Here is a 13,104-nt window from a genome sequence, read left to right as displayed (position 1 = left end):
GTGCATGAATCCATGCGTGGGCTCGAGAGGGAGGGTGTGTGTGTGTGTGTGAGGTGTGTGTGGCATGTGAGCGACATTTGTTGGAAAGTTTTTTGACAGCGCTGCGCTTACACACTCGCGCGTGCAGCCAAACAGTCACTGCCAGACATACACACACACAGCGACAAAGGACGCGTCAATTGTTAGGCGAATACTTTTGATTTGCTTTTAGCACACATGCCACATACACCTCCCGCTCTGCTCTGCCCTGGCCCGCCTCTCTTTCGTCATACTACGACTCCTCCTTCTCATCTCTATCGCGCTGCCACTCCCACCTTCCGCTCTTCTGAACTTCATTGGGGGAAAAAAACTAATTAAAATGCGTTGCGGCTGCTGCTGCCAACCCAAAAAAATATAACAAAAACGCAGAAATAAACATAGAAAAAGTTTAATTAAATTCTTTGAGTTCTCTTTGTTTTTTTTTTTTTGTTTACCCTAGCAGAAAGGGTATGTGATGGTGTTTGAAGAGAGATTGTCCTTTACGACCCTATAGAGTATTCGATTGGGTTGTACTTCCATCTATGATAAGCTGCAAATAGATTTAAGTTTTATATGAATTTTAGTTAAAGTTACTCTATCATCTATCCTTTAGCTGATGGCTCCACAGCTGAAGAATAGATTTTGCCAGGGTAAACAAAGACTCGGCATGCCTTCCCCTTCGATTGTGCCCTTTGTTTTACTTGACGTTTCTTGGTTTCCGATTTCTTCTCTATTGCTGCGTGAATTTAATTAAACATTTTTTGCCCCCACCATCTCTCCTCTGCCGCTTTCTTTGCTGCTCAGCAATGGAGGAGAGCGAGAAAGGACAGAGGTAGGTCAGCGAAGGACATGTTTAAATAGAAAATTGGATGCGAAAAGCGAAACTTTTTCGCGGAATTCAATCACGGGGTCGCATACTTTATCGAGTAACTGTCACTAGATCAACAAGCGGACAAAGCTCTATTGGCTTTTCGTATCAATTTTGCATGTCCGTGGGCATAGCAGACGAGGAGTGAAAAAAGAGGAGCATAGGGAGCAAAAACCAGAGGGGCTCAGGGTCTAAATTGTCATTCCGGTGGACGTTTAGCTGGGATTTTTAGGGTGGTAGAAAAAAGAGGGGAATAATAAATAAAATCGCTCCAAGCGAGATTAGTTGTATTTCATTTTTTTTGCACTGCAGACCGTCGTCTGTCATCTTTTTCTCTCTCTCTCTCTGTGTGTGTGTCTCTGTCTGTCTTTTGCAATGTGGCATTTTCTAATTTCCCCTTCTTCCCCTTCCCCACTGCGATCCCCATGGCCCCAACCCTTTCCGTTCCGCTCTGTTCCGCTTTTTGCACCATTTCCGCTGCGGTGGTACTGGCCAAGGCCTGGTCTTGGCATGTGCTGTGAATGTCCTTCGTCCTTCGTCCTCCGTCCTTCTGGCTCGCATTGCTCCCTTTGCCTCCACCTCATGACCGAACGAATGTGTTGGCATTTTCATGTTTTTATGCAACTGACAAACGTGGAGACGTGTCTCTCATGTGCTGAATGTTCTTTTATGCTTTCCCGAAAAAAAAGCAAGCAAACAAACAAAAGAAGGATTGCATTACCCTGCAGGATTTTGGGTAACCCAACAAAATGCAATTTATTATGCGCTCCGTTGATCTTTTGGGGCAACTACTCAACAAATCTCTACCGAGTCTTTAAAGTGATTAGGCCACAAAGTCTTGATGGATCTCTGTACACAACTCTCCTTTGCATTGCTTTATTTCGGGTATTCATTATTGTATTATTAATGGATATATTCCACGAGTATTTCCGCTTTGTTTCATTCACCCAATTATGATTAATTCTTTCATGATTATTCACTCAAAGTTGTGCGAATAATGTGTCACTCCAGTGGGTGTCTCTGGGTTAATGAACGTTGCATATGATTAATCTCTCTCTATGATTCGGCGTGATTGGGATTGGGAGTGGTTAAAGCCACACTGTGGAAGCCTCCATTTTTGGGAACAAGCTGTGAATCATGGTAGTGGTGTTAAAGCCTGCCTCCTGTTTCCTTTAATTCAATTTTTGGGGGATAATGAGCTTTTGTGTTGCGTACACAAACATCTGCATCTGATGCTGACTTTTCCTGCTGCTTTCCTGTTCCCTGATGTTCTTCTACACACTCTATGCTTCATGGGCTTCGTCGTTGTGGGCGGTTCGTTTGATTGTAATAAGCCGCATGCAACGCACGCAACTCATGCAACACACGCTGCCAACAGCTCAGCACCATGGAGTGGAGCCGGGCATTTGCTCTTTGTAGAGAGGGAGTGGTCGGTTGGTCGGTTGCTGGTGATGTTGCAGCAACGAGCTTGGTTGTAGGTCCTTGTTGATTAATAACGTGCACATGGCGCACGTGTTTTTGTGAATGGCTAAGAGAGGCAATGCCATTTTGCATGCCACACACACAAAAAGACATCGAAACGAGAGTAAGCCTCTGCATTGGTATGCGCAAGGCACATTCAATTGAAAGGTAGGGCTGCTCCACAGAGTTTGTGGAGTGGGGATCGTACCATCACACTATCTCCAATATACCCTGCATTTTTGTGCTGCAGCGGGAGACAGGAAGAGGTAGTGAGAGAGCTGTGTGCATTGACAATAAATTAACATCGATTGACATGGTAATGGGTGGAGTGTGGTGATGTGGTGTGGTGCAAGAGAGGGATTTCGGTAGAGTGGGTTGCCAGGGAGATGCAGAGAGTTTGCCGCCCAAAAGATTGTTCGAGTATCTGCCTGAAAATGTGTTATGTAAACAGGTCCGTCCTGCCACTTACCCGCCCTGGATGGCTCTGAAATATGTCAACCGCTTTGATGATGTGTTTGCGATGATGCTCTGTGTGTGTGGAAATGCTCTGCTCATATGTTGCCTGTCTGGGATTCCATTATGGCGTTGTATGCCGTATCCGGCGGCAGGACACCTACCTTCTGCCTGCATCCCACGTACACTCCCGAGCTTCTGTTCTTAAGTACATACATGCATATAATTTCCAATGCTACACTCTCGCCGTGCTCAAGCTGTCAATATCAGTTGCTTACATGGGAATTTATTGGGCGACAGCTCCTACATAATACATAATACATGGCCCACACACACACAGCATACGGCATCCAGCACCGACTGTCAAGCGTGGAGGTTCTTAACCGATAGAACCATTGAAATTTATTGAGATTGTGAATGGTTAACCAACGCCCCAGAAGGAAGCACAGCCCACCATCCATCTCTCCCCCTTCGCGTACACATGTAGCTCTAGAAAAATCAGACTTTATAATGTCACTGTCGAGAATCAGAGAAGGAGTGGGATTGGTATGGGATGGGAAGATAGGAGGACACCGACAGACATGCAGAAATCCCTACCATTCATTACTCAATGTCGGTACTGGTTCTGGTTCTGGCTCTGTACAAATGATGCTGCATTATTTCACATAACATAATTCCAACAGTAATCCAAATGAGTCTGTCCCACACAAACAGAGAGCCGAACCCACAAACAACATGAGTAATCCGAGGCCATTGGGGCCAAAAACTGTTTTTTTTCGACTGGCTCTCCCAGCTCCCTTTTTTATGAGACATCTGTCGCTGCGCTGCTGTTTGTCTGTTTGTTTGTTTGGTTGCCTCTTTATGTGGTACGTTGGTAGAGGGAAAAAGTCTCGGCATTTCTATTGAATTAAACACCCAAAAAAGGGGGCTCTTCCTTCTTTTAGGGTATCTCCTCGCTAGGTTGGGACTAATGGAATTTACAGATAATCCACAGATGTAAGATAATTCGACGAAAGAGAAGAGAATCAGTGGAACATTCTCAAGCAAATAAACAAAGGAAAATGCGAGAAAACTCACTTCAAGTCTCTCTCTTTGTCTCAAGTTCTCTCCATGCCCCTACTTGACTGTGCTCTAATCGTTTGTTATTTCCATTATAATTGGCATTAAAGGCACACATATTAAGTGCCATATTTAATGGTAATAGATACTCCCACCCCTAGTGTACTATCGCCTTCCAAGCGGGTGTTTTATTCGAATCTAAGGCTCCGCTTTCAGTAAGTTCTCCACCCTACCAGAGAGTATTCGTACCTCGCACAACACAAAAGGAATTCCTAACATCAAAACAGAAGGTTACAAGTCGCATACAAATGCGTAAACACAGACGGATGGAGATGGAGTGGGAACGATGGGGATGTGGAGAGGATGGGGACCTTCCGCCATAACATTTTCGAAGCCAAGCGAAAAGTCATTGTCAAAGTTGACGACGACGGAGATGGAGAGAGTCGAAGCGTAGATGGTGGGGTCCGTGAGATGGTTGTGGCAATGGCAATGGTGACGATGATGATGGGGGCGTTGTCGCCATTTTGTTTTCTCTGTTTGTTTCTGATGTTTTGCGCATTGTATTGCTGCTGCGTGGGCATGGAGGGAAGGCAGGAGGAAGGAAGGAGCAGCATAGCAGTAGGGCAGGGCAGGGCAGGGGCATTAGCACAGCCAGAGTACAGTGAGAAGTGGGACAGGACAGAACATGGAATGCCCTACCCCGCTTTCCCTCTGCGCGCTTGCATAATTTATGCCAATAAATTCGCTTAACTTTACGACAATTTGTGCGCTGCAAACTCTGCCATAAAACTCACTCGCTTTAAAGTGAATTTAAAAGAGAGTGTTGCACAGCAGGGGGGAAAATATAGAGAGAGAGAGAGAGACAGAGAGATGGTGTGGACCGTAATTTGATTTAGGCCTTGGCACAGAGACATCACAAATTGGTTTTCCTTGCCCGGTACTCTCTCCCCCGCCCCACTGCATAAGTGTCTTTGAAGTGGATGCATGAATTTCCAACGATTATCCTGGAATTTGATTACTGTTTCCCCTTGCTCCCCGCTCTCTCTGTATGCCACTCTGCTGCCCTGCTGTTCGATTGTTATTGTTAACGGGATGTGCTTCAATTAGTGCAACGTTTTGTGGCATAAAAGCACTCGAAGCACTCGCAGCACTCCAGGCCCCAAAACGAGAGTTGAAATTGCACGAGGGAAGCCAACATGAGAGCAGCCCTGCCGTGCCCAGTGGGGCTTCATCCTGGTCAGGTTTTGCGGCAATGGACGGGCGGGGGCCTCGCTTTGAATTGCAAATGTTGGGGCAGGTAACTGGTGACTGCCAGGATGGATGGGAGGCATCCCTTCAATTATTTAGCAAGGCTGCCTGCCTGCCGCTTTGCCTCACAAAACGGATAGACAGTCTTGGCTCCTGGCACTACTGCAGGAGGATGGGGTGCGCCTCTTGAAGGAGCTGACATGGGTTTCCTTGCGCGGAGGGCCGGGCAGCTGCAATTTAGAAGAAAGACCCACCGTTGAAATGTCTATGACTTTGCAGCATGAAAAACCTAAAGAATCCCCCCGCTCTCTCGCGGTCTCTCTCTCTTTCTCTCTTAACTGCCATTTGTCGTTTGTCGGGGATCTCAGGGGCTGCTGTTCCTGCGGCTGCTCCTGCTGTCGCTCCTTCTGTGGCTCCACGTAGCAATTTGACTTGTAACCGCACACTTGAGTGTTGCTTGCTTTTAGGCGCAACGTGAGGCAAGTTTGTTGAACCTGACAGCAGCTCTTCTTCGCTGCTGCCGCTGCTGCGTCCTGGGTCAAGCAACTTCCACTTCCATGAATAATTCACCATTTTCTACCCCTATTTCTTACTGTTTCTCTTACTTTTTTACTCGCTCTCTCTGTCTCTCTCCGTCTTCATCTTGTTAGTTTGGCTCTTGTGTTGCCGCTGCGACTGTTTCTTGTCTTTTGGGGCGTGGTGGCACGCTGCTGTTGCCAAGTTAATTAGATTTATTCGTGCAACGTGCAACGCTAGCCGGCCTGCGTTGGTGGCATTTCTAAGCAGCTGTGGCAACTCTGTTGTGGCCAGTGCATTTGCTTTGTTGCCACTCAATGCAAGTGCGGTCACACAGTTGTGGCAGGGCCAGCGAGGACTCGCTTGAAGACGTGTCCGTGGCAAACACAGAGGCAAAGGCTGCGAACATCTCATGCATATTTATTTTGATTGCATTGTTGTGCCATGAATGTGACAATGATGCGTGTGGCAAGATTAAGCAGGAAAAGGGGAGGAGAGAATGTGCCCCACCCATTGTCCTCAATCAATCGGCGCACAATATGTACTTGATTAATTATGGAAAACCTGTGGAAATGTTCTACTATAGAAGCCGCAAATTGCATTCCCCACTGAGCGCCATGAGTTAAAATGTCCATCACATTCCGAGAGGTTCTGACAAATTTATCAGACATCATTTAAGCACTAATGAGGGGCCCTTGTTGTCCATTGCCGCAGCATGGAATCTGCACCGCTGCTGTACCTTGCTGCAGCTGCAATTCAAGGTGTGCCGTGCCGTTCTTTGGGATAAACTGTGGCTAGTATATGCACAGGAAAAGCTTATAAAGAAGTGATCAAATAAGTTGTATTCAGTTTTCCGTTTCTGAGTTGCAAACATCATTAAAAAACGTTTTCAAGCACCCTTGAACTTGAGTAAATTATTTCAGCTTCCTTTCTGTTTCTTCGTGTGTCTTGCATTCTCGGTTATCCTTTCGCCAGATGTCGATCCAACACCTCAATCACTGCACGATATCAATCAATTTCTTCCAATATTTGTTTCCAAAATCAACTTTCGGTGCATTCAAGCTTGGGGAGCATTCATGGGAGCGCTTAAGCTCTTTGCTACTTTTCTTCCTCTGCACTTTTGTTGTTGTCTCGCTCCGCACTGAGTGCGTTTCCATGGCATGGCAATCGGCTTATGCCACATGGCTCTGCACTCCATCCGTAGCATTCCCAACAATTATTTGCAGCTCATCGCACAGTCGATCACACTTGACTCCCCTCCTGCCCCAGTTTGCTGTGCTTCTATTAAGTCGTACCTCTCTCTCTCTATCCCTGTCTGTGCCAACGCCTCTGACTGTTTCTCTCCCTTTCTGCTGCTGCCGCTGCTGCTTGTTTCCGTTCCCATTTTGCGATGCTTTGGATTTTCTCGCTGGCTTTTCTTGCCAGTTTCTAAGCTTTTGCAATTGACTGAGCAAGAACTGTTAGGGCCACGCCCATTAGCATTGTCGCCCATGAGTTGCATTACAATTTTAATGATGTGCAACGCTACCAGAGGCATAAACATGTCGAAGGGGGGGGCTAGATGAAGGTGCAGCCGGATAAGACTAAAGCTGCAGAAGCAATGGCTGTGGCAGAGCGGTGCTGCAAGTCACTCAAGCTGCAAGTTTCCAAAGTTCTCTGAAGGGAGAAACGAAGGGCGGCGGCGGGGACATTCCCATGCGTGCCACCCCCATGGTGTTCCCTGAAGTTCTCGCTCTCAAGCTTCAGCACACATTAAGATGGTGGAGGCAGCCCAATGGCACGCAATTAAAATGCAGAAAACTTTAACGAAAGGAGTCGGAAGGAGGCAGGAGAGAGCTTTTTAGCTGCAGTTTATGTCTGAAAATTAAAAACTACAAAACTAAAAAACAAACTTATTAGCTGCAAAGTGTTGCCATGCAGATGACAATTTCTCAAGGAACTTCATAGTGATAGATTTACTGCCTGTTTACTGTACTCCGTTTCATCTTGAGTAGCAAAAAGGACACGAAAAAAGGATTACTCCAGTCATCAGTTGCAGGCGACCCCAAGCGAAGGCTGAACTGATTTCGCAATTAGCATAAGTAACAAGTAACCCAGGGATCTTGAGTAAATGTTCCAGGGATTAGGCCACCCCCAACACGCCTCACTGTTGCCCCAATGCTTCAGCCCACCCCTAACCGATGTCCCACCCCTGACACATTTCATGCTGCTGCGAGCCCTAAGCTCATTTATTAATTGCCAGCCGCAGAAGTAGGTTCAGAGCGAGAAAAAAAGGCAAGGAAAAAGTCGACATGAAAACTCATTGCCCTTAAAAATGAAAATTATTATTTATGACAAAATGGAGGGATGTGGACTGGGGCAGGGACTGAGAGTGCAACTGAACACAGATTTACTTTTCCGCTGGTAATTTAGAGTCTGGCTAATGCTGACACGACTGCCGCCTGCCGCCTGCCTCTATTTCCCAGTGCCGCTGCTCGGCATTTAATTTATTTGTGCGGCAAAAAAAAACCGTATAAAAGCAAGGGAAGCTGGAAAAAGAGCCCACCCAAAAAGAAAAGCACAGAAAAACGAAGTAAAACCTGGGTGCGGTTATTGATTTTTCCGTTTGCTGATGAGTCGGAATCAGCCGGATCTGATGGAGCGAGCAGCAGTAGCTCCTGATTACGCTGGAAATGGGAGTGGGAAAGGGGATGTACATAGATATAGATGTAGATGGGAATAAGGATGCGAATGAGGACGATGATGATGTTGGCTATAACGATGCGGTGGCCAAGGAGAACCCAGCGCTTCGTTGCGTTTTGTTGCGTTGGCAAATTTGTTTTCTGTTTTCCTTTTTTTTCTTTCCTGTTTCTCTTTGGGAAATTGAATGAGAGATGATGGAAATGGGATTAGAAGGCAGAAAGAGAGAGAAGGAGAAAGAGAGGAGATGCTCTGGTTGCGAAATTGTGTCAATTGAACATGAAAAAATCATTAAAGAGATGCTCGCAAAGGGAATTTAGTGCAATAAATAAACTTTAGTGTGGATATAAACAACGAAAAGGGATCCACTTCGCTTAGGGGGTATGTACCATTGAAGGATGTATTTTCAAAGATGTTAAAGTATTTATGGGAATAATATGGAGCTGTGCAATTGGAATATTTGTTCTCTTTTAATACATTTTGCCTCGTCTTGACACGTTATGGCTCTGCATAACGACTTACAGCTGAATTCTGATCCCAGTCTGTCCTGTTGCTGAAACGTAAACGATAAAGTCCGATAAGATATCCCATGAATTAAGCAAAAGACAAACGCTGACAGGCAAGAGCTTGATAAATGGTGTCAGCTCGTGGCTGACGGACAGGAGGCGCTGCAATGCAGCTGCCAATTAAGTGCCACATTATGCCACACTGCTGCCGCAGGCGATGGCAGGCGATGGCAGGCAACAGAAACAGAAACAACAGCGCCCAGTGTCAGGGGCAGGGCGCAGAACAATATGCAACAGCGTTTGGACAACAAAAGAGTTATTCGTGCTGCAGATGAAAAGCAGAGAAAAGAAAACGGGGAAAAGAAAAAGAACAAACGTGAAAAATAAAAGGAAAACTAAGCAATTGTTGTGCTGCTGCTGCTGCTGCTGCTGCTGCTCCAAGGCCACGACACAGTTTTCCCCTTTGTATCTCTCTGTGCTTTTATGTGTGAGTGTGAGTGAAAGTTTCGCAACTCTTGAGGATGCATTCAGCGGGAAAAAAACATCCACTTGGTGGTGTTTGCTCGAAGAACTTTTTCAATTTGCTGTATTGCTGCATGGCCCGTGTGATGCTGCTGCTCATTTGTTGCATTTAAAATGCAATTATTTCGTGAAGCGAAAAGCTCCATGTGGAGCATAAGCCCCCAAAAGTACAATGAGAATTGCATGTGGCACGAACAAAGATACCTCTCTGTATATGGATGAGTGTATCTGTGTCTGTGTCTGTTTGTGGTTTTTCCCAGGCATTTTTCATCTGCTCTTCTCATTTGATTACACTTTGCTCCAATCTAAATGTAAATGGCCAATTGGAAAATAATAAGATCTGCAGGAAAATGATATCCTTACCAGCTCAAAAGTTGTTCATCTCTTTTTCGATGGAAAGCACAACCACGCAGAGAGAGAGGAGAGAGCGAGAGAAAACAACAAGCGAAGCGAATTTTCAATTTCATTGTTCAAATAAAGCCGTAAGATATCGTCCAGCTGGAAAATTGAGTTTTCCTGCAGTTTGTTTAAAGTTTCTCTGCCTCTGCCTCTTTCTCAACTCACCCTCCCTCTCCCTTTTTCTATCTGTTTCAATCGTTCTCTGGCGTTCACTCTGTGGAAACCAAAGTTGCAAGTTGCATGTAAATAAATTAGAACCGCCTCCCTCCAGAGGCAACTCCAAGCAATTATTGAGGCATGCCGATTCCAAAAGCAGGAAAAACAAAGCTTCTCTCTCTCTGGCCATCAATTTTGCCAAGGATTGTGGTTACGTGACCCCCAGACCCCTCATCGCTTTCACCTCGGTCTTTCCGTCTCTCGGTATGCTCGGTTTGTGTGTGTGTGGTAGAAAAACTTTGGCCATTTCCCCTGCAAACGGAAGTGTATGCCAAAAATACCCGAATGCAAATGTTTAGCAGGCCACTTGGCTAGCTTGGTTCCTTTTGGATTTAGGACCAAATGTTACATTCACAATGCAAAAATCCCAATGAACGGCTGTGAATAGAAGAAGAATACGTAAAGGGGGAGAGTCTAAAATGGGGTCAAATCTGCCCCAAAAGCCCTGGCCAAGCCGACTTTTCCTAGTTGCCATTTTGTGCGGTGAGGGGCGGGGCGCTGGCAAAACTCGGTCAACTCTCGAGTCACGCACTTTGGGAACATTGTCAAATCGACAATTTACTCGTTAGGACAACTTTTGTCGAGAGAACAACTTTTGGAAAACATTTTGTGATGCTGCAAAGTGAAAGCTTCTTGTAGTCGGGATTTTAGTCTGCACCGCCGATTGTCGATGCTCGACAACAGGATAGTCAGTATAGTCAGGAGGGGCATTCCGTGTGGTTGCTATTGTTATTGTTGCGTTTTCTCTTTGGTTGTGAGTCTGTTTTATGATGGCAATACACTCGCAAATGTAATTCCTGTCATTAATTATGCTTAAAGTAGGAAAAGAGAAGTGTGGGGAGTGGGGAAAATAACTTTTCTGCTTTTCGGCCATGATAACTTTTTGCCTGATGTTTGAGGGAAAATGTGAAGTCGAGAAAGTGCATGGCATCAGAGCCTCAACTCAACTCAACCCTCAGCCTCAGAGTCTCGTTGTTTATGCATGAAACGTGCCTGCCAGCCTTTGTTGTTGTTGCAGCATGCAGCACCCTGTGGCAAAACCATCCCTACACCGACTGCCACCCTGCCCCCCGCCTTGTTGCAGTTGAACGCACTGACTGACACAATTTGCGCTCATTATGGAAGCTCCGAAGGTTGCCGCTGCTGTTGTTCCATCTCTCGCGTCGCTGCCTTCTCTCATTCGGTTTTCCGTCATACCCAAGGGTTTTCCCCTCGAGATTTCTTGCCAGCAACTAGTTTTCTTCCTTCTTTTTTCCGCTCTTCCCTCATCCTTCCTGCGCTCCGCATGCAAGTTGGAACTTTTTGAAGTTCTTAAACGTTTTATTGAAACAATTTCCGCTTTATGGAAATTTTGTGCCGGCACACACACAGTACGGCACAGCGAAACTTACTCGTATTTCATTTTCGTTGTCATATATCAGAATGGTGTCAAGCATACGCCACGTTGGCCAGCCCAAAACTGCCAAGAGGAAAGCGGGGTGGTGGTCGTGCTGTTTGTGGGAGTCAGCTGCCAGCAAATGCAAATTTAATGCCACAGAAGCGGGAGAAAGACAGTGCGCCACGTCCACAGTCCTTTCCTTTCCATTCCATTCCATTGCAGAGCGCGGAGCAGCGCACCGCCTGGGCTGGGCAGCAGGTGGCCAAAATAGTGGACGAAATGACATAATTTAAATTCATGCATGACCCATATTGCAGCACTCCACTCCCCAGCGGTGGGTTGCAGCGTGGGTTGCAGCGCACCCGCTGCTCCTTGGCATTCGCCTCGTCCTCTCAACCACTCGTCCCCGCAGCTCGTATTTTATTAACAAGGCAATTTATTGCATAAATTCAAATTGCACTCTGCAGGCCACAGTTGCCGCCGCAGCCTCACTGCCCCTACCCCTACCCCTGGCGCTCCATGCACCATTGATCTTTGTCGGCGCAGAAGAAGGGAGAAACTTTGCGACTTTGGGGAGCAGCCAGAGGCTGCCCGTAAACGAGGCAAGCACAACACAACGTGGGGGCTATGAAAGTGCAATTTTCGGGGCAAGTTGTTGCCTCTCTCGAAATGAGTTCATTTAGCGGCGAAAACTAACAGCTAAGTAGAGAGCATGAAGCAAATGCTCTGGGCAAGAGGCTGCTTAGTCATGCGGCAAAGCTGCCACTCGGCACTCAGCCGCACGCCGCTTGCCGCTCGCTGCTCGCTGCTTGCTGCCCCTTTTCCGCTTGCTGCTTGCCCCATTTTCCGACTGCTAATTGCGGCATAAATCAAGCGGCAAAACAGCGAAAGGGATAGAGGAGGACGCTCTAAATAAACTCGGCCAGAACGAAAGTGTTGCAAGCCATCCTCCTATATCCTCTCACATCCTCGAACATTCTCCCTCTTGTGGCATGCAGCAGGACAAACATTTTTTGTTGTTGCCACATGCTTTATGGCCACTTCTGGGGCGTCTCCTATGCTGCAACCGTTCTCCATGTGCATGGTGTCCCTGGTGGATATTTATGAGTACTTTGGTCAAGCGTTTGCCTAGTGGATTCCATTTCTGTGAAAGCAAAGTGCCGCCTGCTCTCCGAAACATGATAAATGCGCAGGGCTTCGGCCTGCACAACGAATCGTATACGCAATACGCAAAATATTTTAATTAAATTTCAAACGAAACGAAAGCAAACAACAGCAGCAAAAAAACCAAAAATATCTCGACGAAAATAAACGGAACGCGTATTTGCGAGGATAATGTTTGCTTGTGCTTTATTTTTGGCATACCCTGCAGGCGGAGAATCATTTGATGGAAGGATACTCATAAGGGGTTTATGTGAAAGTGAGGAGAGCGAACCAGAGCAGCTGGAACTTTCTTTCTGGCACTTTCTCTTGGGTTCATTATGCGAATTCTACAGAATCTTGTACAATATATTTCGAATATGTTCCTCAGCTCAGCAGGTATCCCTTTCATCATTTTCGATTCTCTTCCTGCACACAAGTACGTTATTTGTCGTGGAAAACGGCAGCCCCGCGGCACTCCGGCTCGTGTGCTTAAAATTTTCGGTTATGAGTGGGTTTTGACCGGTGGAAAAGGGCCGTACAGCGGGTTGGAGTCTGTTAATCCTCGTCGGAATGAGGGTCCGTTTCGTTCGCACACAAAAATGGAAATAAACACAAGAGGATAAAGAGCTCTGCTGGAA

General features: G+C 46.4%; 1 protein-coding gene across 7 annotated transcripts in view; it reads left to right on the top strand.

Moving 5' to 3' along the window:
- The window catches only part of LOC117891687 (syndecan), a 102,837-nt gene that overhangs the window by 81,905 nt on the left and 7,828 nt on the right, over positions 1–13,104 (top strand). The window lies entirely within an intron of this gene.

This window comes from Drosophila subobscura, chromosome E (genome assembly GCF_008121235.1).
Source record: "Drosophila subobscura isolate 14011-0131.10 chromosome E, UCBerk_Dsub_1.0, whole genome shotgun sequence".
Lineage (NCBI taxonomy): Eukaryota > Metazoa > Arthropoda > Insecta > Diptera > Drosophilidae > Drosophila > Drosophila subobscura.
This window is presented reverse-complemented; position numbering and strand designations above follow the sequence as displayed.